This window comes from Apis florea, unplaced genomic scaffold, assembly GCF_048593485.1.
Source record: "Apis florea isolate Af1SG1 unplaced genomic scaffold, ASM4859348v1 contig_3367_pilon, whole genome shotgun sequence".
NCBI classification, from domain to species: Eukaryota; Metazoa; Arthropoda; class Insecta; order Hymenoptera; family Apidae; genus Apis; species Apis florea.
Genome location: NW_028256746.1, coordinates 5,190,165 through 5,213,679, shown reverse-complemented (window position 1 = coordinate 5,213,679; position 23,515 = coordinate 5,190,165). Strand labels below are relative to the sequence as shown.

The window sequence follows — 23,515 nt, the reverse complement described above, 5'->3', positions numbered from 1 at the left end:
GTATCAATAACATCATATAAATAATAAGATTGAAAATTTCATGTTATAGCTATTTTCTATTCAAGATTCAGGTCACAGCATCGCGGGTCACAAAGTTCATTTGCAAATAGAAAAATCGTTTCAAATCCATTTAAATTACTTGTTCTTTATTTTTAAATTATAATCATAACATAACGAACACTTTAACAACTAAAAACGTCTCACGTCTCACTTTTTCAAAAATTACGATTAATATAAAAAACACGGAACATTGTATATAATCACGAGATCAAGCATCTTAAAGTATTAATCTTCTTAAAATCTCTGCTCCTAGACACACGTATTTCAACCAAAACAATCGTGGTACATTTACGAATCGACCACTGTGATAACTAATACAAGAGAATACAAGAGAAACGGCGCATATTTGAAGAATCCACGGTTGGAAATGGAATGAGAACTCAGGGGAGAATCGAATTTCTCATGGGGAGTGTTTTATTTTCTGCTCGGTCGCCGGGAGCGAGTTTATGGTAATTCAACGGTGCAAGAAAATTGGCCGGACAAGTGGGCCGATCTTGGTCGAAGCTTATCCGCGTTGAATCGCGCGACCTATTCTGTTTCGATCGGCCGATAGAGAGAGAGAGAGAGTTCTTCGTGGCTTGTAGGTGACAGGCGATTACTCCGCGCCAGCTGATGGTCATTCATTGACCAAAGAGGGTCATTGTCGTTCGGTTAGAATCGAGGCAGACCGGGCCCGGCCCTCGTCTGTAATCATCCGCCAAGCCTTGTTGTTCGATTACAAAGGATCCCGTTGCTTCCCTGATTCGATCGTTCGAAGATAACAGTCTCGGTTACTTAATACCACGCTCGCAAAAATACCGCTCTCCAATTAGGCCAATGAATTCCTCTCGTAATTTGAAATTCGTCGACGAAATCTCTTTTTATCGAAAAATTTACGTATCGAAATACTTTTGCGATCGTATTTATTTCGAAAACTCTTTGGATCTTTTCGATCCAAACGGAAGAAATTGGCTGTTTGTTTCAGAAATGATTCGACGTGACATGATTGAAGCGTTCACAAAATATTCTTCGACAATGTTAAGAAGAATAAAATACCACGAAGCGTGAAAAGATAGCTAAGCTAGAGGAGAAAGTAGCCCAAAATTCACGCCGCCGAACAAATCGAGTCGCGCAAGACCAGAGGGGAAGATCCGCGGCGATGTGAGGAGGAAGAGAGGGAGGAGGAGGGGTGGGGGATCGGAGGAAATTTGCGCGACAGTTGAAATTCGCGGCGTGTGTCGTTGCGCAAAAAACCAACGTGATTCGTTTGTATGCAAATGTTTTCTTGTAGCCGTTGCCGGGCTCCACCGACGTCTCGTACCTTTTGTCGGATAAAATGTGGCCGGGCCGCAAGCGACGAGCGTACACAGGTAGCACCGGCCATGCCATAAAGCGCGCCAACTTACCATGTATATTGCCAAGGTCCGCCTGAATTTCCATTGAATGATCAGTGTGTATCGCGCTTGTTTGTGTGTTTTTGCCCGCTCGTATGGGCCCCGTCCGACCGTGGAACAGGTCGTGTCGCTTAATGTATTCTTGGCGATAAAACCGCATGCTTAAAATATAGGTCGGTTTCTGGGTCGAAACCTCCTCCTTCGCTACGTTCCGTCGTATGAAGTACGCGCGGTTGTCCTATAAACAAGCCACGTATAAGCTCGTGCTCGCGCTTTTCACGTCGGCGAAAACCGGGGATCGTAAGTTGGTTGGTTGGACGACGCACCGAGCGGATGATCCATGGTCGCGGGTGAACTCTCGAGGCCGGAATCGAGCGTTTATATACGAATTTTTCTCTCTAAATTTAAGGGATCGGTGGCGAGGAAACGTATCAAGTATTACGTACGTAGCGACGACTTCGTGATTTATTCACGAGGGGTCCTATTTCGAAGCATCGCGACGTTTTTAAACGACGGTCAATTAATTGACATTTCGTCCCACGCGAGGTGGGAGATCGATGTTGCGCGAAATATAAACGGTTTAAAATTCGGCAAGCGTGGGACGCGGGGATAATTTGACGAAAGGGCAACAGGAAATCAGGCGTTGCGAAAAAAGACGAATAACGAATGTAGCGCGTGGAGGACGTGTGCGGGGAAAAGGGGATCGGGACGGAATTAACAAGGGTATTATCGTTGCACTCAATTTCTGATGATAGCGATTCGAATCATGCTCGAGGGCAAACCGCCGTTCCGGACGCTTCCCTGATTGGTTTCGATACGCGGCCGAATCAAGAGGCAAGTCGTAGTTGCGGCAGCCCGTGCCACGGCCAATGATAGTGGAATTTAATAAAGGGAATGATTACGTTCACCGCAAATCAGCATCGAAATGCATTCGACTGACTTTGATGAATCGTGAACACCGCGAGCACGATGGCCTCCTCCCCGTTTTCCCTCTCTCTTTCCTATTCTCTTCCACGCGTCCCCACGCGTTCACTATCTGCCCCAAGATAAGCCAATTTAATTAATCCCGTGAAATACATCAGATTTGATCGAAATGATAGATCCCCTCCCACGGGCGCAATCGCATCGCAGAGACACTCTGCGGTGCTCGTTTACGATACTTTGACACGATGGGCGATTACCGGTGCTGGCCGTTTCGCCGCGCCAATTATCGAATCTCTCGTCAATCTCGTTCGAGTGGAAGATACGATGATATCCGCGATACTTTTCGCGTGGAATAATTTCAATTTGTTCAAAAATTGTATACACGGAACGAATGATCGAGAAAAATATTTTGATAAAATTGGTCGAAGAAGAATTTCGGATCGATCGTTTGCTTTATTATGGACGTGTATTATCGGGGTGGTATATCGATCCGAGGAAACGAGATCGAAGCTTCGCATCTTTGCATTCCGTCGTGTTCGAAATATAAAATAAATTCTACATATAATACAGATTTTTGTTTAATGGAAATTAGAGAGTTATTTCATTCTTAATTGTTACAAGAGATATTGATACTCGATTAATTCTTTGTAGATTCGAAATTTCCTGGTAAAACGAGTGTAAGTAAAACGATAATAAAGCCAAAACTACATAAATAATCTTTAATCGGGTGGAATGGTATTAGTAGAAAGATAAGTCGAGTTAATCTCCTCAAATGCGATTCTACATTTTTTAAAACCTGTATAATTCACCAACCTGTTACATAGTCGTAAATTAGTAAGATCCTCGGCAGCGGGGGAGTAGCGAGATATGGAATAGCCATCGATCGAAAGAAATAGATGTAGAGAAAAGGGTGCGCGATATGATGGTATAAATCAATCGAAAGGTGGTTTGATCGATCGTACACGTTCCCGCTCGTTCGTTCCTCGATCGTTTTTATTCGAGCATTACCTCGATGAAGAGACAGTAGAACGGGCAGGGAGGGAACGGTTAAGGACGATTGAAAAGTGGTAGCTAGCGAGGGGGGGCAACGATGGTTCTTCGCATAGACGTTTCTTTTTTTTTTTTTTTTTCTTTATATCGAGACAGCTGTGGTGGTGGTGCTCTTCCCTCGAGAAACCGGGAAGAAAGAGCGGGCAAAGAAACGCGGAAGAAAAGCGTTATTGTACCCTACATTACCGTGCATGCGAGGGAACGATTAGCCGTCTCTACATCGGGAACTCTCGAAGTAATAGAGACGTACCGGAAGCGAAAGCATCCCACAAAGGAATCCCACCGTTGGTTTCTCGTTTAACGCGTAAACCCTTGTACCAACAGCCACGAAGTACCGTGGCTGAACACGGCAGTTTTCAGGAGATATGATTCGTCGTCCAAAGGAGGCATCGAAAAGGAGAGAAGAATTCTTCAGTTTCGAGGATCAATATCGGAAAGAATTATCGTCAGTTTTCAGGGGATGCGATTCGTCGTCCAAGAAGGAGGCATCGAAAACGAGAGAAGAATTCTTCAGTTTCGACGATTAATATCGAAAAGAATTATCGTCGGAAGGAACGAGAAAGATAGGGGACAAAGAAAGGAGAGTATCGAGGAGAGAAGGATAAAGGAAAGGGAGGGGGGAGGGGGGAAGTGTATCGCGTGTGTCTGAACGTAGGCAAAATGACACGAGGGCAGGGCCGAGGAAGGGCCCCCCACATACACCGGCGGTTCTTTAGAAAAAAAGTCAGGGATCAGAAAAGACAGAAAGGTTCGGCGAGGTAGGAACGCGGCGGTAGGAAAGAGTCTATATTCGGGAGGGGGCGCGCGCGTTTAGGTGGATCCTCGACTCTTTTACTTTTATTTCTGCTTCGTTGTTGATGTTCATGTAAGGCTTCGGAAAGATCTATCCCGGCCCTCTCGTGTTTATCTCTTTTTCGCGAAAGAGAAGGCGGGAGGGGGGGGGGAGAGAAGAACGGAAAAAGAAAAAGAGAAGGTAGCGGCGGTTGAGATATAGCGGCGAGGGACGATAAAAAGAAAGTCGTTGCTCTCCTTTCGGGAATTCGAACATTCATGGGAGCCCTTCTTCTGGACTGGAAAACGTTCCATCCCGTTGCCTGATCGTGCCAGATAATAAACTTAATTTTATTCTCGTATTTTTATATCGCTATTTTTTTTTTCTTTTTTTTTTTTTTTTTTTTTCATTTTATAGGGGTGATACGGAGATACGTCGAATAAAATTACGAAATATCGTAAAAAAAAAAAAAAAAAAAAAAGGAAAAACACGTTTGATTCGTATTATATAACGTTTTGTCGTTCCATCCACTTTGTCATCTCTCTAGAAAGCAGTGACAAAGATCAGAAAGTACACACTCCGTGAATCCTTTCGAACTAAAACTATCGACGTCCCGTTTCCTCGATACGAACTTCGTTATCCATTAAGGCGTCTTAATCTGCGCCAAAGAGAAACCTCTCGGAGCCCAAAGAGTTTCCTCTCGTATGTTTCGTCGTTCAAAGGAAGCGAAGATCGATTTCGAAGAAACATCGGATCGCCGATGTTTACCGCTTGTCTCACGATGGTTCTCGCGTCTTCGAAAAAAAAAAAAAACGAACGAGCCGAATCAGTATGCAAAACGTGGAAAGAGGAAGAAGGGATCCAGGGAATGCGAGTCGAGATTGAAATCGTATCGATTCGCATACTTTTCGCGTGTTTCGCCCGTTCAATTATCGATCGTTAACGTTTTTCGTGATTATCGATATCATTTGGACATCTGGAACAACTTGCTCGCCTCTCCTCTCCTCTCCTCCCTCTCCGAGCGTAAACGAAGCGTCTTCGAGGCTGAAAATAGGAACGGTGTCTGTTTGAACGAGGGAAAAGGCATTTGTATCGTTCGTACTCCGAACCAGGCTCGAGTTTCTTGATTTTCTGTCGCACAGTTTGCCTTCATAATTGAGAACAGAGGGGAAACAATGCCTCCGGAGTAGACAGAATTGTGAAAAGAGTGGAGAAAGAGAAAGAGAGAGAGAGAGAGAGATAGAAGGGGGAGGGGGGGAAGAGGGGAGGAAGGAACGACGTGTAAAATGAAGACAGCGGAAGAAGAGGAATTGTAGGTTGTAGATTAAGCGATATCGTAACCCAGTTCCTCTCCCCCCCCCCTCTCTCTCTCTCTTGCAACCTTGCTTCTACGTAGCAGTACAGAGAAGAAGCTGCATCGACGATTTTCCGTGCCAAGAAGGTAATCGGGTGTACACACACTTTACCGACCTTTTTGCATTAATATCGGTACTTTGCTCGCGAGATATGGCCGGAAACTTTAAGAATCTCTCTTATCTCCTTCTTTGAACACGTGTACATTCATTGTTCCTATATATATATATATATATATATATATATATATATATATATATATATACACGTCAAACGAAAGCTTGCACAAGAGATACAAGAAACTGTTGCTGAAATATTCTTTACCTTTGGCACGATGTAACCCGATTTTCAGATCTTTTGGACGAATTCCAACTTGTACGCTTTATACTTTATCGTCTTATACTTTATCCTGTTAAATAGTTTCTCCATTCAGAACGAGAGAGAGAGAGAGAGAGAGAGAGAAGATAGAAAGCGCATTTCTTTTCTCAGGCAATTCGAATCGTTCGGAAATATTGTTCGCATTTCTTACGAGGGGGGAATGTTTTCGTTCCACAGGTAAGCACGTGTTTGTTTGCCATTGTTCCATCCTCGAGGCAGCCACTTAAACTCCCATACGCATCGAATCTTTTACAAAGTGCGGCGAGAAGCGGGGATCGAGGGGCACAACAGACGAGACTTCATACGAGTTCGGTAAGAAATCGGTACGGCGGGCTCCAACTTCTCCAATAATACTTTCGACCACCCATTTCGACGAGCCACCCTCCTATTCGACGATCCCCCTTTCTCCCCTGGAAAAAGCTCTTTTCAAGTTTTCATCGAAAAGCAACGCGGTTATCGCGGCCGGACACATTCCCCGCCGCCAACGAATCGCGCTCACTCGTTTAGAACTCTGTTGATCGTTGTACACTTGAGACCCCATGGAAGAAAGATATAAACGAAACTTTCGTTTCAAATCGTCGAGCGAGCGGCGAGTTCGATTTGACAGATGAGAGTAACCATCCGAATGTGGATGATGTATTTCGCGAATGATCGTAAACGCTCGTCTGGAACGGGTTAAAATCCAGATAAAAAAAATCTAGTAAAAATGATAAGTCGCAAGTCTAAATATCTGTGACGTATTATTCGTAACAATTATAAATTATTACGAAGCAAATAATATGGCGAATTTTTCTCAACATCCAAATTATCAAAGTTCAATCGTTGGAATACTTATTTCCAACGATGATTAATATTAATTACTGTCAATTAAACGAAATTAAAAAAAAAAAAAAAAAAGGAACGATTTCCAACAAACAAGATTCTAAATAAGGAGAGGAAACTAGAATAAACGAACTGCATTCGCATTATACTTTGACAGTCCACTGGCCACCGAAGCGATTTCGCTGCGGAAAAATGGAAGCTCGTTAAGGGGCGAGGAAAATCGTTGCTTCGACTCCGTGTTTCGTGGGTCGAAGGTCGCCGTTGGTGGGAAGGGGAGCAGCGGCGCGAGGATGAAGGAAACGGCGGATGCGGACTTTGCGGCCGGTGCACAATACAGTGAAACGCACTTCACTCGGGGGCCACTCCACTCGAAGAGCGCCTAGATTACGACTGCAAAGGTAGGTGCGACCCGAGTACAGCCAACCCACTTTCGTATCTCAAAGGGGAAGGATTTATGCGGAGAGCGCGAGCATTTCGCGCCAACGATTTCAAACGTGTCCTTAACGGCGACCTCGGGACGCGCCCGGTCCTTTGAAAGACGAGCCGGTTGAAAAAAAGGGAGGAGAGGGGAAAAAAAGAAGAAGAAGAAGAGGAGGAGAAGGAGGAAGCACGTAGGCGAGCAGAAGAGGAGGAGGGGGGGGGGGAAGAAAGGAATGGAGGAGGAGAGCGAGTAAGAAGAAATTGCTGGACTCTCGTCTAAAAAACGAGGCCTTTGGGAATACTCGCGCGAGCCTTTTCGCGTCTATTTCAAACTCCAACGAGATTGCTCCTGGATAAGTCCGCACACGTCGCGGATGAAATATATTTATTCATCTTCGTTTATTTTTACGCGTGCGTTACGTATTCTTCGCGCCCATCCGACGTACCAATCCCTCCTCCCCCGTAACATTAGCACATAATGCTGCAGCGGAGATTCAACGAAGTGCGAAGTTTAATTAGGAGACGCGCGTGCGCGTGTTCGAAAAAAAAAAAAAAAACACGCGGGACGTTATTAACCTGATTTCTGAATACGAATGAAATTTCCATCCATACTCTCGAGCTCATAAAAATATAAAACATGTTAGCGTGTTTCTCGATTACTCGAAACTTTGAACACTCTTGATACAAGTGGGTCATATTACTTCCAGAACGGTTTTTATTTACTTATATAAGGGCAATCGTAAGACGATTTCCTGCCGTGAGAATGACTATTCGACAAGTTTTGAAAGCCCTCGAACTTCCGGGAAGACTGTCGTCAACGCGACCGCTTCTTTCTTGTCCCCTCTCCCCCCTTTTCCAACTGCACCTATTCCGACGAAATCGTGCGACAAGAAAGAGGCGAATCGACGGAAGTCGAAGCTGTTCCCGGGATCGTCACGATCCTGCGAATCGTTCTCAGCATTACGATACCTTTCTTTCTGCGTTATGGACCGAGGAACTTTCGTTAGATGGATACCCGAGATATCAATCAGAAAAACCTCGTTCGAAGATAATGGAACCGTCGTTGAAAAATGAATACAAAGCGATATCGAAAAACAATTATGAATTGCTTATGATCGCGCAATTATGATCGGAAACGATACAAGTGAAACAATATTAAAAATTTCTTCTCTCCGACGCACGACTAACTCTCGTCACCGCTTCATAATTCATTTTCGATAATCGATCGACCTCCCGCGGATTAAATTGAAGAGAAATAACCCGACGAATTACGAATCGTAAGCAAACTCGAGAATTTCGGTTACACGGATAGAGGGAATTGCCCCTTTGGAACAATCTCTCCCCGCAATTCCACTCATTATTTATAATCCCTCCCCCCGTTTAAGACCCTTCCACAAATAACTCCGGTAATCGCCACTCGAGCAAGCAAGCAAGAGGCAGGTACTCTGGAAAAAAAGCCCCATAATTCTTGGCCGAATCCACCTCCTCGCCACAACCCTACAGCTCCACTCTCGAACGAAGGATTTTTTTCGAATAAATTTTATCCCATCACGACCGCGTCACATTTTTATCGAGCGGGGAATCTCTCTGCAGCCCCGCTGGACACGCGGGGATAACGGCAGCGACGGGTGAACGGAGGGAGGTGGGGGGGGGGGGAGCGCTTGTGGAAGCGCAACCGACGTCGGCGCGACGAGGCGGTTCCTTGGCCTGGTGCGTCGGTGCACTGCAATTAAATGCGCGTATATAGCGAGCGTAGCGCAGATTTATGCGTCACTGCCGGCTACGGGATATCTCCATCCCGGAGACCGATCGTCCCCGAGGATGTTTCGCGGCCTCTCCTCGTTTCGAATTCTCGGCGAGGAGCCGCCACCGATCGCGAGCGTATCTCAATCTCGAAGGTGGATACGCACGTACCACGTTTGATTAAGTATTAAGTCGCGATTAATCGAGGGCCGTGACGGGAGGAGAAACTTCCAAGGCTGCATTGTCTCGCTCGTTTTTTTCATTCGTACGCGAGGCAAATCGACTGTCTCGAATGTAATTCTTATTTATTAAGGTGTATTTATAAGTGTCTTTTTTTTTTTTTTTTTTTTTTCTTTTAAATGGATTGGAATATTCGAAGGCCTTCCGTTTGATTAATACGATGTGTTATTAAAATTGGCAATGATTCTACTTTTTATTTTGAAACATTACAAAGTATTATGAAGATATAACGAGTTTTGCATAGAGAAGTTTTTTTTTATTAATGAAATATTACTTATTGAAAATTTCGATATTATTTTCCTTTTTTTTTTTTTTATAAATATTATTGAATAAAGATTGCGAGTAATTGAAGAATTGAAAGATATCGTACAACGATCGGATTAAGAGATCTGATTACTTTTAATTGCAAGAAGGAAATTATTGATTCAAATATTATATTATTCAAAAGTGGAATCATATACGAAGCTAACGAATCGTGTAATGTTAATAATAAATACGAAATCATAATTATATATTATTATATTTCCTAATGACGGACCGTGCTGCGATAAAAGAAGAGATCGCGCGTGTAAAATGAGAAAAATAAAAAAGAAAAGGAGAATCACGATAATAACTTAGAATACTCGTAATATTTCTGATCGGTTGTACGCGATTACGATACGCGCAAGGGATATCTGCATGGATTGAATAACGGAGTATTGTTACACGATATCTCGTACGTTTCCAGAACTGTCAAAAAATCTTCACATATACATTCCTGGGTATTTCGCGTTCGGTTAACCTTTCGCGATTCCAGATAACATCGAGCATTATGATCGAAACGTGTGGCGCTGGGAGGCACATCGATGTTGAGGCTAACGCGGGCCTCGACATTACTCACAGTTCTTATTATCTCTCGTGATCGGAACACTCCCTAACGTAAGACCACGTTCCCATTTGAACAACTCGTGGAATGAAGAAGGAAGGAGAGAGAGAGAGAAAGTAAAAAATAAACAAAAAAGGAAAGGAAGGATCGTAACAACCATTCTTTCATTACTTAACACCCCAACGTGTTTGACACGAGGATGGCCGCGAGACGAGATTCGAGAAAATTTGTGAATAACGCGAGAAACCTCGATGCGAAAAAGGAGAGAGGAAGCGAAAACGGCGGGAATCGTACTCGAGTACCTACCCACACGAGATCTGCCATTTTCGTGGACCGGCGTGGCGAATTTGTTCCGCCGATTTTCGAGGGAAGAGAGCGTCCTTTACGGATGAAATTCCGCGCTTGGACGCCGGCAACACCCTTCCTATCCCGCCGCGACTAACTATAGATTACGTGCGTGGTGGTGTATCGTGGCCGGTACACGTGGCGTGCGAGGAGGAATATCGAGCGACGAGCATTGTGGCCCGATCGTTCCGATCCGGTTACGACAGAGCGGACGATCGGACGCGATACTTATTTAGCGTACCTGGTAATCAGCGACCATAAAAATGAACATAAACCGACACGTTTCGTACGGTAGGTTGCATACGAGAGGCGAACGCACACGCCGGGACCGTAGGCCTGTTGATAGCAATGAGAGAGAGCCTAAGTTCCGGCAATAAACCCTAAGTGCCAACTCGCATCGTTTATGGAGAGGGAGGGGTCCTTTTTCTCTTAAGAGCTCCGGGAGAGGCTTGCGGTACGGCGAAATCGAGTTTCGACAAGAGGAGAGGGGCGAGTTGTACACGCGCGCCTTTTCATCCGGTTAACTACCGAAAATGCCATTCGAAAAGAAGCATTTCGTTCCCTGATATCACTCCCCTCTAACAGTTCTCTAGCAGTGGTTCGACATTTCGCGCGACACGTTCCGTTCAAATGTCAATTTTGTTTCACGACCGAATCCTTCCATTTGTCCTCTTCCCCGGGAAACAAATCGAGATTATTATAAAGACGTAGTATCGTCTCGCGATCCAAAAGAGTCTAACGCGATGAGACTCGATAATTCAAACTCTCTCGAAGAATTATTTTATCAAATTTTTATTATGTATAAATTCAATTCGCGCTTCTGTGTTCCAGAAGGATCGTGATATATGATTATTAATACAAGATTAATAATTATAAAACTCTCGAAAGGATTATTCTGAAAAGTGTTCGCGAGAAATTTCCTCCGATCGAATCGATCGCAGACAGCGTCGTCGCACGAAGGTGTGAAGGAAAAAGTGGTGGCACGCGCGCGACACGGATTAGCCGTAGGCGGTCGTCCGGAGCCGTTGTAAGAACAATTAATAAGGATCATTAAGGGGACGACCCAGTTTCCTCGGCGGTCGAGGAAGGACGAAGACCTTCGGAGGGGACCAGTTCTGGTTGCATACCGCGTCTACCTTCCTTTCTCGCTCCCACGGAGAGGAGGGAGGGGGCAGAGCACCGCTCTGTTCACGGCGAAACATGATTCTTGACTATCCCGCTCAACGGCCCAAGGATAGATCGTCCGTGGAGATTGTCGGGGGCGCAATTTGTTTCACTGCCTAATACGAGTCTTCTTCCACGAGACGCTCTCGCTACCTGGCTCCCGCTCAGGATAAAATCCGGCTTCCATGTATGCGAGCTTACAACCACGCGAATTTGTCCGACCGGCCGCAATAGCATAATTTCGCGCTGCACGGCTCCGTGATTCTTTTACCCGTGGAAACCGTGGCGTTTCGGGGGGATTGTTGTCGGGAATTGATCGTCCTCGATGGACCTGTAGATTCGGATCTTTTTATCTTCTTCTTTTCTGCTTTTCTTTTTTCTTTTTTTTTTTTTTAAATCTTCTTACGCGACTGAATCTTCTGCGTTGGAAGATGCTAGGAATTACTTATTTGGAGATATTTACGAGAAATATAATTGTGCAGGAGCTGTTAAATTGGTATTCGTGGAAACACTTCGATTCTAGAGCGTTAAAAGGAACGTTAGAAGATTTGTATCGAACGATTATTATTTTCAGTTATACGAAAGATCATTTAACAATTGCAATTGATATAGGAAAAGATGACAACGTAAATAATCACTGAAAGGATTAACCACGATAGACCGATGATTATATACGAATAATGAGGAATATCAAAAATAATTCGAGTTCTTTAGATTTTGGTGTAGCCAGCGCAATAGGAAACAATAGTAATGTAATAAGTGTATTTCTAGATACTTGGACCGTGAATTGTTTGCTAATGCGTCTGACTGTGTGTTGATGCGAACGAAGTACGGGAATGTGAAGTGCGTCTGGCAAGGTGCTAGAAACGAGTGGAGTAAGAGAGGCAAGAAGGGCTTGTGACCTTGCGGAATGAAGTACTTACTTACTTCTTTCCCTTACGTGTTTCTCTCCGACACACGATATTTTAACAAAATTGTCTACCGTGATAGCAGTAATGTTTTTAGGCGGCTTAGTTTTAATTGTATAATCGTCACAGCCGATGATTCGTCACGTAACCTCTTATCTTCTTCTTCCTCTTCTCCCCGGACTCGAAACTAGGGGGTGCAAACGAGGGCGAGGGAAGACCTCGAATTTATTCGAGGAAACTCGAAACCTGACCAAAAATAACCATCCGCGTTTATAATGTTCTCTGAATATCGTTTACACGTAACGTTACGAGGGGAAAGAGGGGAATTGGAATGGAAAGGAGGGAGGGAGCGGTTAAAACGGTATCAAGTTTTTCTCGCGTTTGCATTATCTCGCGAAGCGCTCACGCAACTTAATTAAGGGGATAATGTAACATTTAACGTCGGAGTATCGCCGCGTGCGCTGAAACAGCGTTACACGACGCCAAAACAAATTACTTTTTTATCTCTTCGCGATCGTACAACAGCGTACAACCGCTCTGGCCCCTAAACAATCTATAATTTCTCTCAAAAATCCGTAATCAGGTGGCACTGCCCGCCTCGATCGCAAAAATCACGTGTCGCATTCCGTTACGCAATAAGCGGGGTGAACCGGTTACCCAGAAAGGAAGGAATTAATCGCGATAACCCGCAGCTTTTTCATCGACTCTCGACCCAGAGAGAGAAAGAGAGAGAGAGAGAGAGAGAAAGGTTTCCACCAGATCTTCTGCCAAGATCTTTATCAACCCCGGAATAGAAAAGTCGGGAGGGTAGAACAGCTTCCAAAAGACGAAGGAGTCGCGGGATAATCCCGTTACCGCGGAATGAAAACATCCTCGTGGCTCTTGGATCCTGCCAACACTCTGGTTTATAAATATTCCCAATGACCGACATGACCCTCTTTATTCCACCGCCTCGATCCAAGGGAGGAATTCCCCTTTATGCTTTTTTTCCCTCGCTTCGTTCTATTTCCCCGCCGTGGAGAAGAAGTTGGACGATTATTCTCGCGGTGAATTTGCAGCGCGAGCATCGATTCCGAGGGGATGCGCGACACGATCAAGGTGGAGCTCGGAGGTGGCTTCATCGCTCCGAGACATTTGCATCCGGGGTCAAGCACGGTTAACTCTGTCCCCCTCGATCCCTTTCTCTCTCTTTTTTTTTTTCTCTTATTTCTGGCGAGTTGGAAAATTTTACACGTTTATTTCGAGTATATAATAATTTCTATCTTTAAATAATATTCTTTAAAAAGATAGATAGACCGGGTTATATTATTATTATTATTAATCGAACGTATGCATGTGATTCTGAACTGAGTTTGATATTTCGATTATTATTCGAACGGAAGAGTGTGCAATGTTTTATGCGTTTTCGTTTTACGATGCTCTTACGACTTTTATCTTTCCGATCCGATACGAAACGAGAGATTTTCTCGTACATTTACAGGTACGAACGATAGGGAATAATGATATGGTAATTATAGAAACGTATATAACAAGATGAAGATTCTCACGTAACTGACCTTTTCGCAATCATAAACACCTCGCTTATACAGCAAGGTGCTCGGGAGAGAGAAGCATCTCTCGATCCGTCTGGCAATATCGATGGTTCGTAAAAGTCGAGGTAACCGATCCCATCCATTGATCGCATACGATATAAGCGTGATAAATTTTCAATTTTCTCGATACCGGTGAAAGAGCGATGCAGCGAAGGGAAATGGGAAAGCTTTCGCGGAAATCCAAGACAATTTAAATTTCTACAATTATTTCCTGATGCACGAGGATATTGTATTCTTTTATTTCCGAAATGTTTATATATAGTATTAGTATTTCGAGGATAGTAGAGATAGATTTTCTCTAATATTCTCTACCGTTCGTTTTACATTTTAATGCGTTCAAAAAGGAAAACAAAAAAAAAAAAAAGAAGGATACTCGTTCATTTCAATTCGACGGCTTTCTATCTTTTAAACAGAAATACCGAGCAAGGCATTTGTTATTAATGATCAATGCATATTGATTGGCGCTCCTGCTAAATGAAATTACGTTGTGAATGGTAAATGCTCTTCTTTTTCTTCTTTTTCATTTCCTTCCATCTCGCCCTTTTCTCTTACCCTCTTTCTCTCCCTTTCTTTCTTTTTTTCTTTCTTTCTTTTGTGTGTGTCAATAAGTAGAATCAAAACGATGAAAGCTACTGAAACTGTTTTCACATCGTGAAATATCTCAAGACTATTTGAATATCGGGCCATGGAATCTTTTCCACCTCTTTTCCTCGTCCTCCTTTTCCTCCGACGATAATAAATCTGAAGGGTAATACAACGTCTTAATAAATCAAACCATCCTCGAAAATATCCCGGCTATTGCGCGCTCGATGGATCGATGCACACCGGAAATATGCAAGTTTAACGATCACGTTCCTTCGGATGGACGATTTTAAAATTCGATTCGTATTTCCGATTACCAAGCCTTTTGACATTAGACGAGGTTGCCGATAAATGGCCAGAAATAACACGTCTAACACGTCACGCGTACGGAATTATTCGAAATCGATTTTACGGATCTGCCGCGTGGCGAGTGTAAGGAATCGGATAATCGGGTTTCGATGAAACGAACAAAGCTCGAACGAGAAGCAGGATTAATTCATTCGTAATTGGACGATTATGGATGTTCGACGAAACGTATAAAATTTCGAAAAATTAATCGAAACCACATGGCACCGATTTAATTTATTACGTTTAGACAATTGGGTATGAAAGTTACATTTGATATAAATTTTACGAGGAAATATTTCGAGGAACGTTTACAATTATTTCTAAATCGATATTGTTTGTGGCGTATTTTGTTGATTTTGAAATTCGTTACATACATTGAAATTGTATCATACATCACGAGAGAACGAATGTTCAAATTTAAAATTTTTTCTGAACACGATTATAAAGATCCGTTTCACTTTTCGTGTATATCGTAATAACTTCGCTCTTTTCGCTTCGTATCATATGCAACCTGTAGATTCTCTAGATTCGTAGACTCGACTGTTCCACAAATGAATAAACTTTCGCGCCAGCTCGAAACTCGTGAGCAAATGAAGTAGACCGTTTCTCCGTTTCTACGTGCAAATCGGACAAATCAAATTTCCAAATTAAATGGCCCCGATTTACCAATTTTCACGAGCAAGAAGGCTCGAGCTAACAAGATATCGAGAGGAAACCCACTCACCGCAACCGGTTCGCGTGATTGATCGTTCGGGTCAAGGAGTTTTCACCTAATTTTCCCGGGCCGCGAGCAAATTAGCGCGGAATTCGGGGTAGGCAAGGGGTTGTTGATCGAGAAGAGAGAGAGAGAGAGAGAGAGAGAGATTAAAACCAAAAGTTCACGAAAGGCAGCCAAGGATGGCAAAGTGGTATAATATTAAAAAAGAAACCAGGCGAAAGGGTCGAGACGCGCTTTAAGGAAAAGGAAAGGCTTCTAATTACCACCGAAACGCGCTTACACACGTACGTGTTCCGCGCGGTTACACCACCTCTCGTGTGAAGCGAGAGAGAGAGAGAGAGAGAGAGAGAGAGAAAAGAAAAAAAGAAAAGAAAAGGGAATTACACGTGCGAGGCGGCGGGGGTGGCGAGCAGTGCCCTGTGATATTCATGTTTCCAGATTATTTATGACTCGTGGAACGAGTGGCCGCACGCGTACAACGCCGCTACGAAACGCAAGCCGTGCATCTAACGCGTACATTATATACCTAGCGGGGAAAGGGTGGAGTGGAAAAAAATAGAGACAACCCCGTGAACCAGAGGCGGCCTCTCGCTCTCGTGCACCCTGTGCTTCGTATACCACGTCTCCGCCAAGGATCGCAAGGAGAGAAACGTGAGAATCGAATTTGCCGATATCTCTGCTCTTAATCGTAAAAATTTTCGCGTAAATAATTAACGTAGCGTTTCTCGATTACTCTAAAAATAAATACTCGCAGCGAATATAAAATAAGGATATCGAGGATATAATGCAATAATGGCAGCCACGCTTTCTTAATCGTTCTCTCGTGGACAAATTACACGTTGTCTCGTTCGAATAAACGAGGAGCGTTCGAGCGAAGTTGATCGCGAGGGATCGATCGTGCGTGTTGGTACGTACACGATCGCGATGGTGAGAATAACATAATGCTCGGCAGACAGAACGGCAGGTATATAAGGGGAGGTGTGGCATCAGCACGCGTTACGGGCATAATTCATCCGGGGACACGCACACATATATGCGCGCGGATATACACATTTTATCGTAGCGATTCCGATAAGGGCGAACGGTTCACGGGGCCGCGATCCGCTCCTGCTGCTACGGGCGAGCCGCGTGCTCGTCATTCTGTGCCGGCGGTGCCGTCCGGCCAATCGATATTTAATGAACATGACGAATGCGTGGCTCCCCGCTAACCATCGTGCTCTCGAGGCGGCCGTTTCGATGCGCGACGATCGATGCCCACCCCTTCACTCCGTCCCTGTGTTTCTTGGAATCCGGCCTGAGATCCTTGGTATCCGTCGTCCACTGTCGATGGATCGATGGAGATTCGAATCGTGCAATTTTGGAAGTAACGAGGAAGAATATCGCGTTGTTAAAATATTTCGTAGTAATCGTAGCATGCTCCTTTTAGAGTTCCTTTTATCAATAGGATAGGAGGTCGTACGTTCAAACGTTTCGATATAAATGGATTCGATCATCTTTCGAAAGGTTATTCAAGTGTAAAGTTATTCGATCGATCATAGAAAAATATAGGGAGTTTATTCGTGAAAGGGATTCGAGCGCGATTACCTCGAAGCGTATGTGTTTAAACCGGGTTAAAAACGGAAGCAAATTACGGATCAGAAATAAAGACGGCACTAATGGCGGAATTTCATGGATTCGGCAGAACCGTAATAACGAACGCGGCCATTATTGGTACAATTTGTAAGCGACGCTTGTACTCCCGTGTAAACACGCGACCGCGTTATTAATTTATTTACGGGCGAGGACGACAATGCTCGCTCCGCCCGGGAATCAATTAATATCGGCCGTTTTATGCTTTCGCGAAAGGCGGCCGCTCGCTTCGATCACGTTTAAACAAAATCATCAGCCGATTCGACAAATACATGGCCGGCCGGCAACGTTTCGCAAACAGACCGGTTAAATACAGCAGTTGCATCGCGTCTGTGGATCTGGTTCTCGTGGCGAGAAAAACGCTTTTTCCCGCGGGGAGGGGGGAATTTCGTAATTTCGCGTATTAAAATCCCACCGATCGATCTAATTTATAAATTCGTGCACGATTGTATTTTTAATCGATAAGGCAAAAGTTGATTGAACGCCACAGAAGCGAACATCAGATAGTCGTGATGTTCTGGCAACGTATCCGCGATAAGGGAAAAAAAAAGAAGAAGAAACCAAATTGGCACATATTAAATATTTCAATAAAGCGAAATAAGTAAAGAGTTTGAGAAAGTTTGTCGCGAAGTACACTCGAGAATTTTTCGCAATATTCCATATACCCATTCGTTTGTCCATGTATATATATATATACATTCACGAAGAAGTAACAGGACTTGGATAAATGTAACATTCGAAACAGTCGAATGAAATGGCATAATTTGGCAACGAATAGATTAATTAAAATTAATGAATTCAAAAAAAAAAAAATGTGGTAGCTATAAATTTCGATAGTATACGTATTTCGATACGTAGACAGCTTCGTTTACCGGCGAGGGAAAGGAAATACATTTCTCGAATCATAAGCTGTAAATATTTCGAACTCGTAAAAGTCGAGTTCCAGCTACTTTGTCGTTTAATTTCGAAAACCGTCGGTGAAACGGGTAAAGGCAGGTTTTGAAATACGGCGTGATCTCGGCCTAAGTACGCGTATCCCGGCAAACAACGTACCTATAAAAAAAAAAACGACAAAGAAGGAAATTAGTTTTTCATCCCGGTTCATTTACCCGCCCTTAAACGCGCCTCCCTTCTTTCCACTTCGGGATAATGCCGAGTTATTAAACTCGCGTTACACACTCGCCAACTTTCATACGGATGCAGGCGGTTTTTTAATGAATACGATTTTTCGAAGATCGCGCGCTCGAAACGGCGATGCGTCTTTGATCGTCGGCTCGAGATAAATTAAAATTAAGCAGAGCTCGGGCTTGCAATGTTTGTGCAGAGAAAGAGAGAGAGAGAGAGAGAGAGAGAGAGAGGGAGCGCAGGAGCGCATCGCGTTGAATTAATTGAATTCATTGAAATCTGAAGACTTGAATTCATTCAGTATCTCTCTCCCGACCGAGATTGGAATCTCGAGAAACCGCAATTAACGAACGAGTAGACCTTCGTTGTGGCTCGGAATAATTTTCTTAGAAACGAGTTAAGCGTCGAATCGTGGCTACGAGGGATGGAACTCGAACTTCGAAACCGTTGAAAAATGGGAGAACACCGTTGACGTTTCCACGAATCGGTGAATTTTAATAGGTTAACCCATTCGAAACTGTTCCCAACTGTTATTATATAAACGGTGGGTAACGATTTTTTATTTACCGTTTAATAACGCGCATTAATTATTATTATTGGTTTTAAAACGTTTACTCTTTAATCATGTTTTCAGATATTCAGATAGATCGATCGATAAATAATGATTGCTATGAACCCTGTGTATTTGTTGAAGATATATCATACATTAAACAACAAAGATTCACCGGTGTACGAATAATACTTCAACGTTGCAATTTTCCTCTACTCTACTGACAAACGATATTATTTTGACTTTCAAGCACGGAATATTAATTTTAATTTTTCAAAAATTTAATTTCGAATTTAATCAATTACACGAAGCGACGTTTTCAACACAACGTTGTATGATTTCATTTTTTTTGACGTATCAACACGTCATCCGTTAATGCGAATCCGGGTTAAACCGTCGATCCTCTCCTATTTTCCCAGGAAATCACCTATTTCAAGGATGCGCTGGAGCAACGAGACGTGAGAGAGAGAGAGAGAGAGAGAAAGAGAGGGTGGGCGCGAAAGCTGAAATCCTACATTCCTCAAGGCGAAGCTAGAGCGAAACGGACGAGTACAGAATCCATTTAGATAAGTAAACGACTTTGTTAATTAGATTTGTCGAAAGTAAAGCGGAGGAGGTGGGAGTGAGCACAGCTGGGGAAGGTGAAATAATCCCCGGCACACCGAGCGGAAGAGTTGAATCGGCGCGGGGCCGACAAAGAAGCTGCATGCTGCTGCACTTTGACAAAGATTTGCAGGAAGGGAGGGGGGGCGCGGGCGTAAAGGACGGGAGTAGGGAAGGTGAGGGTGCGGGACAAGGGGGCGAAGGGCAAACGAGAGAGAAAATTGGGGTGTGCGAAAGCGAGTAAAAGTTTCTCGCGATAATTGTCCGACTTTAAAGCGTCTCGCTGATGCTAAATAACGTGCTCGAACCTTGCCTCGTTCTCCTTACTATATATCGTCCTGTCCTCCTCTGGCTCCTGATTTCTTTCCTCGCGAAAGGAACGAAGATCCTTGGCGATGTGGACGAGAGTAAATGTCGTTTTAACGTTAATTTGTAAAATTAGATGCGATATTTTATATTTATCATGTTATTTCATGCATTTTCGTGGAAAAATCACCCGATAATTAATATTAAGTATAATATTTATTTATGGAATAAAATTTTATCTGAAAGATAAAATTGTAACGTTAGATATTTAATATTTTTTTTTTTTTTTTTTACATTAAATGGATAATGTTCGTTAATAACGGATCTTCAGAGAGATAATATCGTCAAATATTTTTTATAGAAAAGACGATTAATAAGAGTCATTTTGTAATTACAACGTTCGTTTACTCTAACTCTTAAAGCAATGAATAATCAGTGACTTATGAAAAGTAGTTGTTATTTATTATAAGCGTAAGATCTTTGCAATTTGATATTTCTTTTTCTTTTCTTTTTTTTTTTTTTCATTCAAACGTTAATTAATAAGTGTCAACTCCATTTTATAATTATATCGTTCCTTTTTTTTTTTTTTTTTTTTTAATTATCAAATGATTGTGCCGAACAACTCACAAACGGTGATATTACATTAGTGGAGGACGTGTTTTCATAAAAATATATATATTATTACGGAACATTATTCGTGTCCACCCGGCATAAATTATTTCCAGTGTGTAATTATCAATAGCGCAATGAAATTTTCTTTCGTCCCTTAAACGAAACACGGCCATTTCTCGCACGTAATCGGCCAGGCATGCAAGCGTTCCCCGAAACGCGATAGCAATTAAAGTGTTAATTACTCTGACGAAGCTGAATTGGCAGAAACTGGTGGGGTGGCGGGAGGAAGTGAGACAAAGGGTTGCGTTTGGACAAAGATTCAAAGAGAAAGAGAAAGGAGGTTGGACATTCCTAGGAAAGGGCGGAGGCGGTGAAACTTTCACGCGATAATTGTCTCGGTTGAAAATACTTTTCGGTCGTTACGTTCCTTGCAGCAGCCGCTTGACCCTTTCGCCTTTCGACACGCCTTCCGCGCAATGCATTTTTCCGCTAGATAATTCCGCTTTGTCTTTACTCGAGCATAAAAATGCTCGACCAACGCGAAGAAACGTATATACCTTAATAACACGATTAAACCCTCGAGTATAAATAATACCTCGAAATCGAAGAGAAACTGGAGAAGCGATTAATAATTAAAATCTTCTCCAAAAATTTTCTCGATCGAGATAAATTTGCTGTTAGATACGTGATGGCGAGGCAACAGCAATCCATAGACCACCTGCGTACAGTAGAGAGAAAGGAGAGACGGAGAATCTGTTGTTAGCGTGGGACAACGAAACTTAAAGGAAGAAGGTTTCCGCGAAACTGTGGTCCGCAGGGGAGCCGCGAACAAAGAGACGCGTCCCCTGAGCCGAAAGAAGGCTCTCGGCCTGCCGGTGTCCGACGAAAGGAAACGCTGTGCGCCGTAACCGACAGATAACGATCGTGGGGATCGCGGATCTAGTACCGATTCACGGTCTCTCTCTCTCTCTCTCTCATTCTATCTCGAACAGAGCCATACGTATGCCCGTTTACGCATACATTTGCTGGACGCGAGATTCCAGCTCTGTGGAAGTAGCTGCCCCTGCAGTTAAGACCTCAGGGTATCAGGTTTCCCCGATTGTATCATCAAACGGTCCCTGCTCGGTTTCTTCGTCATCTTGCGCGGCGAGGCAACCAGCTCGGTTATTTCCAGCCTCCTCCTGCGCTCGTCCCTATGATTCCTGGTCGCTCGTGGCCGGCGGCGGCGACGCCGGCGTCGCGCTTTTGAGAAACAAGCTTAATCCGTAAGGACATCTCTCGCGATAGAGGGGTCAACGCCAGCTGCACGCCCTGGGTGACGGTTTGCTCGTTCCACCGTCTGCTTAGACCGCTGATCACTCGTGCGCATGGCGAGAGCCGGCGTTGGATGGCGTTGATCGCTGATTACGCTATTGATGATGAATGGTGTCGTGGTTGAGATGATAATTCGCTACGAAGCGAATTGTTACGCGTGTCGTCGTCGTCCTCGTTCGTTTCTCTTGTTTCGTGCCAGGAGTAAGGTAGCTTAATAATTTTTCTTTCTCTTTTCTCTTTTTTTTTTTTTTTTTTTTTTAGGCGACAACGCGACTTAAGCGGTGATGGCCGATGTTCTTACGCCCTTTCTTTCTACGAACTCGCTCGATTTACGCGTATTAAATATAGAGGCTTTTAAAAGCGAATCCGTGAGTACGATGCTTAATGCGGTGAATATTTATGCGCCCTCGGTTGAAATTCGTTTACGCTTTTGTTTTTCAGCGCCACGAGAGGGAAAGAAGGGGGAAAGAAGGAGGAGAGGAGAGTGGAAGGACGCGCACGCAATCCGAGACAATATCCCGTTTTGGCTAAGAGGATCGCCATCTCGGCGGCAGTTTTAATAAATTTCGCCGATTCGCCAAGCGGCGAAATCTACGCTCACCGCAATGCAACGTCGTGGATTGCGACTATCTACGAGTAAACGGACAGAATGCCCGTACTTTCGGTTTATTATGTTTCGTTAGAATCACGACCCTCTGTTACTAACAAACTTTTATGTTTCAAGAAATGAATAAAAATGTGAAAACTTTTAAAATAATTTTATTGATTTCCACATATCCTACATTCCCTCTTATCCATCTCTATGACGACTCTCGTTGATCGTGTAATTTTAAAATACAAATCAAAAAGTTTTCAATTCAAAATTTTTTAATTTTTTAAAATAATTTTTTCAATCAAAATACAGATCAGAAGAAATTAATCGATTGAAAAGCTATGTACTGTCGAAATCGAGACGAGTTAACGAGACAATTAATTGGAAATTAAGTAAAGCCGATAATAGAAAATCAACGGTGTAGCGCATTCATAACAAGCTTATCGCGGAGTTAGCCGAGGTTTCGCGGTAGCTGTTTTTTCGCAGCATGTAATGGATATCCCAACCCAGACTGATGATCTATTACCGCGAAAATAGGTCAATTAGACCTGCTGGCCTCGGGCCATGAGGTACATCCCGAATTTCAAGCTAATTCTGTTGGCTGCTTTAATTACTGTCGGGTTTCGAAACGCGGCAGATCAAAGCGACACATATGCCGCAAAGATTTGCAATCGTGAGGAAAGTGCAACCTCTGGAATATCGGTTTGGGAATTTGACAAGTTCTGTTTTTTCTGAAGTCTTCTGGACTGGCTGGCTGAAATACATCGAGGGAAGTATTGCGTACTCATACTCTTGAAACGTTGGCCCTATTATTCAGAAATTATTCGTGTTTATAAGTATTCCATGATAGCATGGAAGTCTAGTAATGCATAAAAATATTTTGAAAATGTCTTCCTTGCATATCACATTGATAAAGTGTTTCAATTCCTCACAAAGATATCAACAAATCACTATTGCAAGGCACAATACTGCAAATTTTTAAAAAATTAAAAGTCTATTTTCAAAAACTTCCATTTCTCACATATCATATTCTCTTAATGAAAAGTCGAAAATTTTAGACAGAAACTTTGAAAAATTTGGAGTGCCACCTCTTTGCATATCATATTCTCCTAATGAAAAGTCGAGAA

General features: G+C 43.3%; 1 long non-coding RNA gene across 1 annotated transcript in view; it reads left to right on the top strand.

Moving 5' to 3' along the window:
* Nucleotides 1-22,550, top strand: part of LOC105734902 (uncharacterized) — a 184,449-nt gene extending 161,899 nt beyond the window's left edge. Inside the window, exons 6-7 of the long non-coding RNA XR_015293318.1 lie at nt 22,058-22,164; nt 22,238-22,550. This is a non-coding gene — a long non-coding RNA (uncharacterized LOC105734902). The remainder of the gene's footprint in view (nt 1-22,057; nt 22,165-22,237) is intronic.
* Nucleotides 22,551-23,515: the final 965 nt, after the last annotated feature.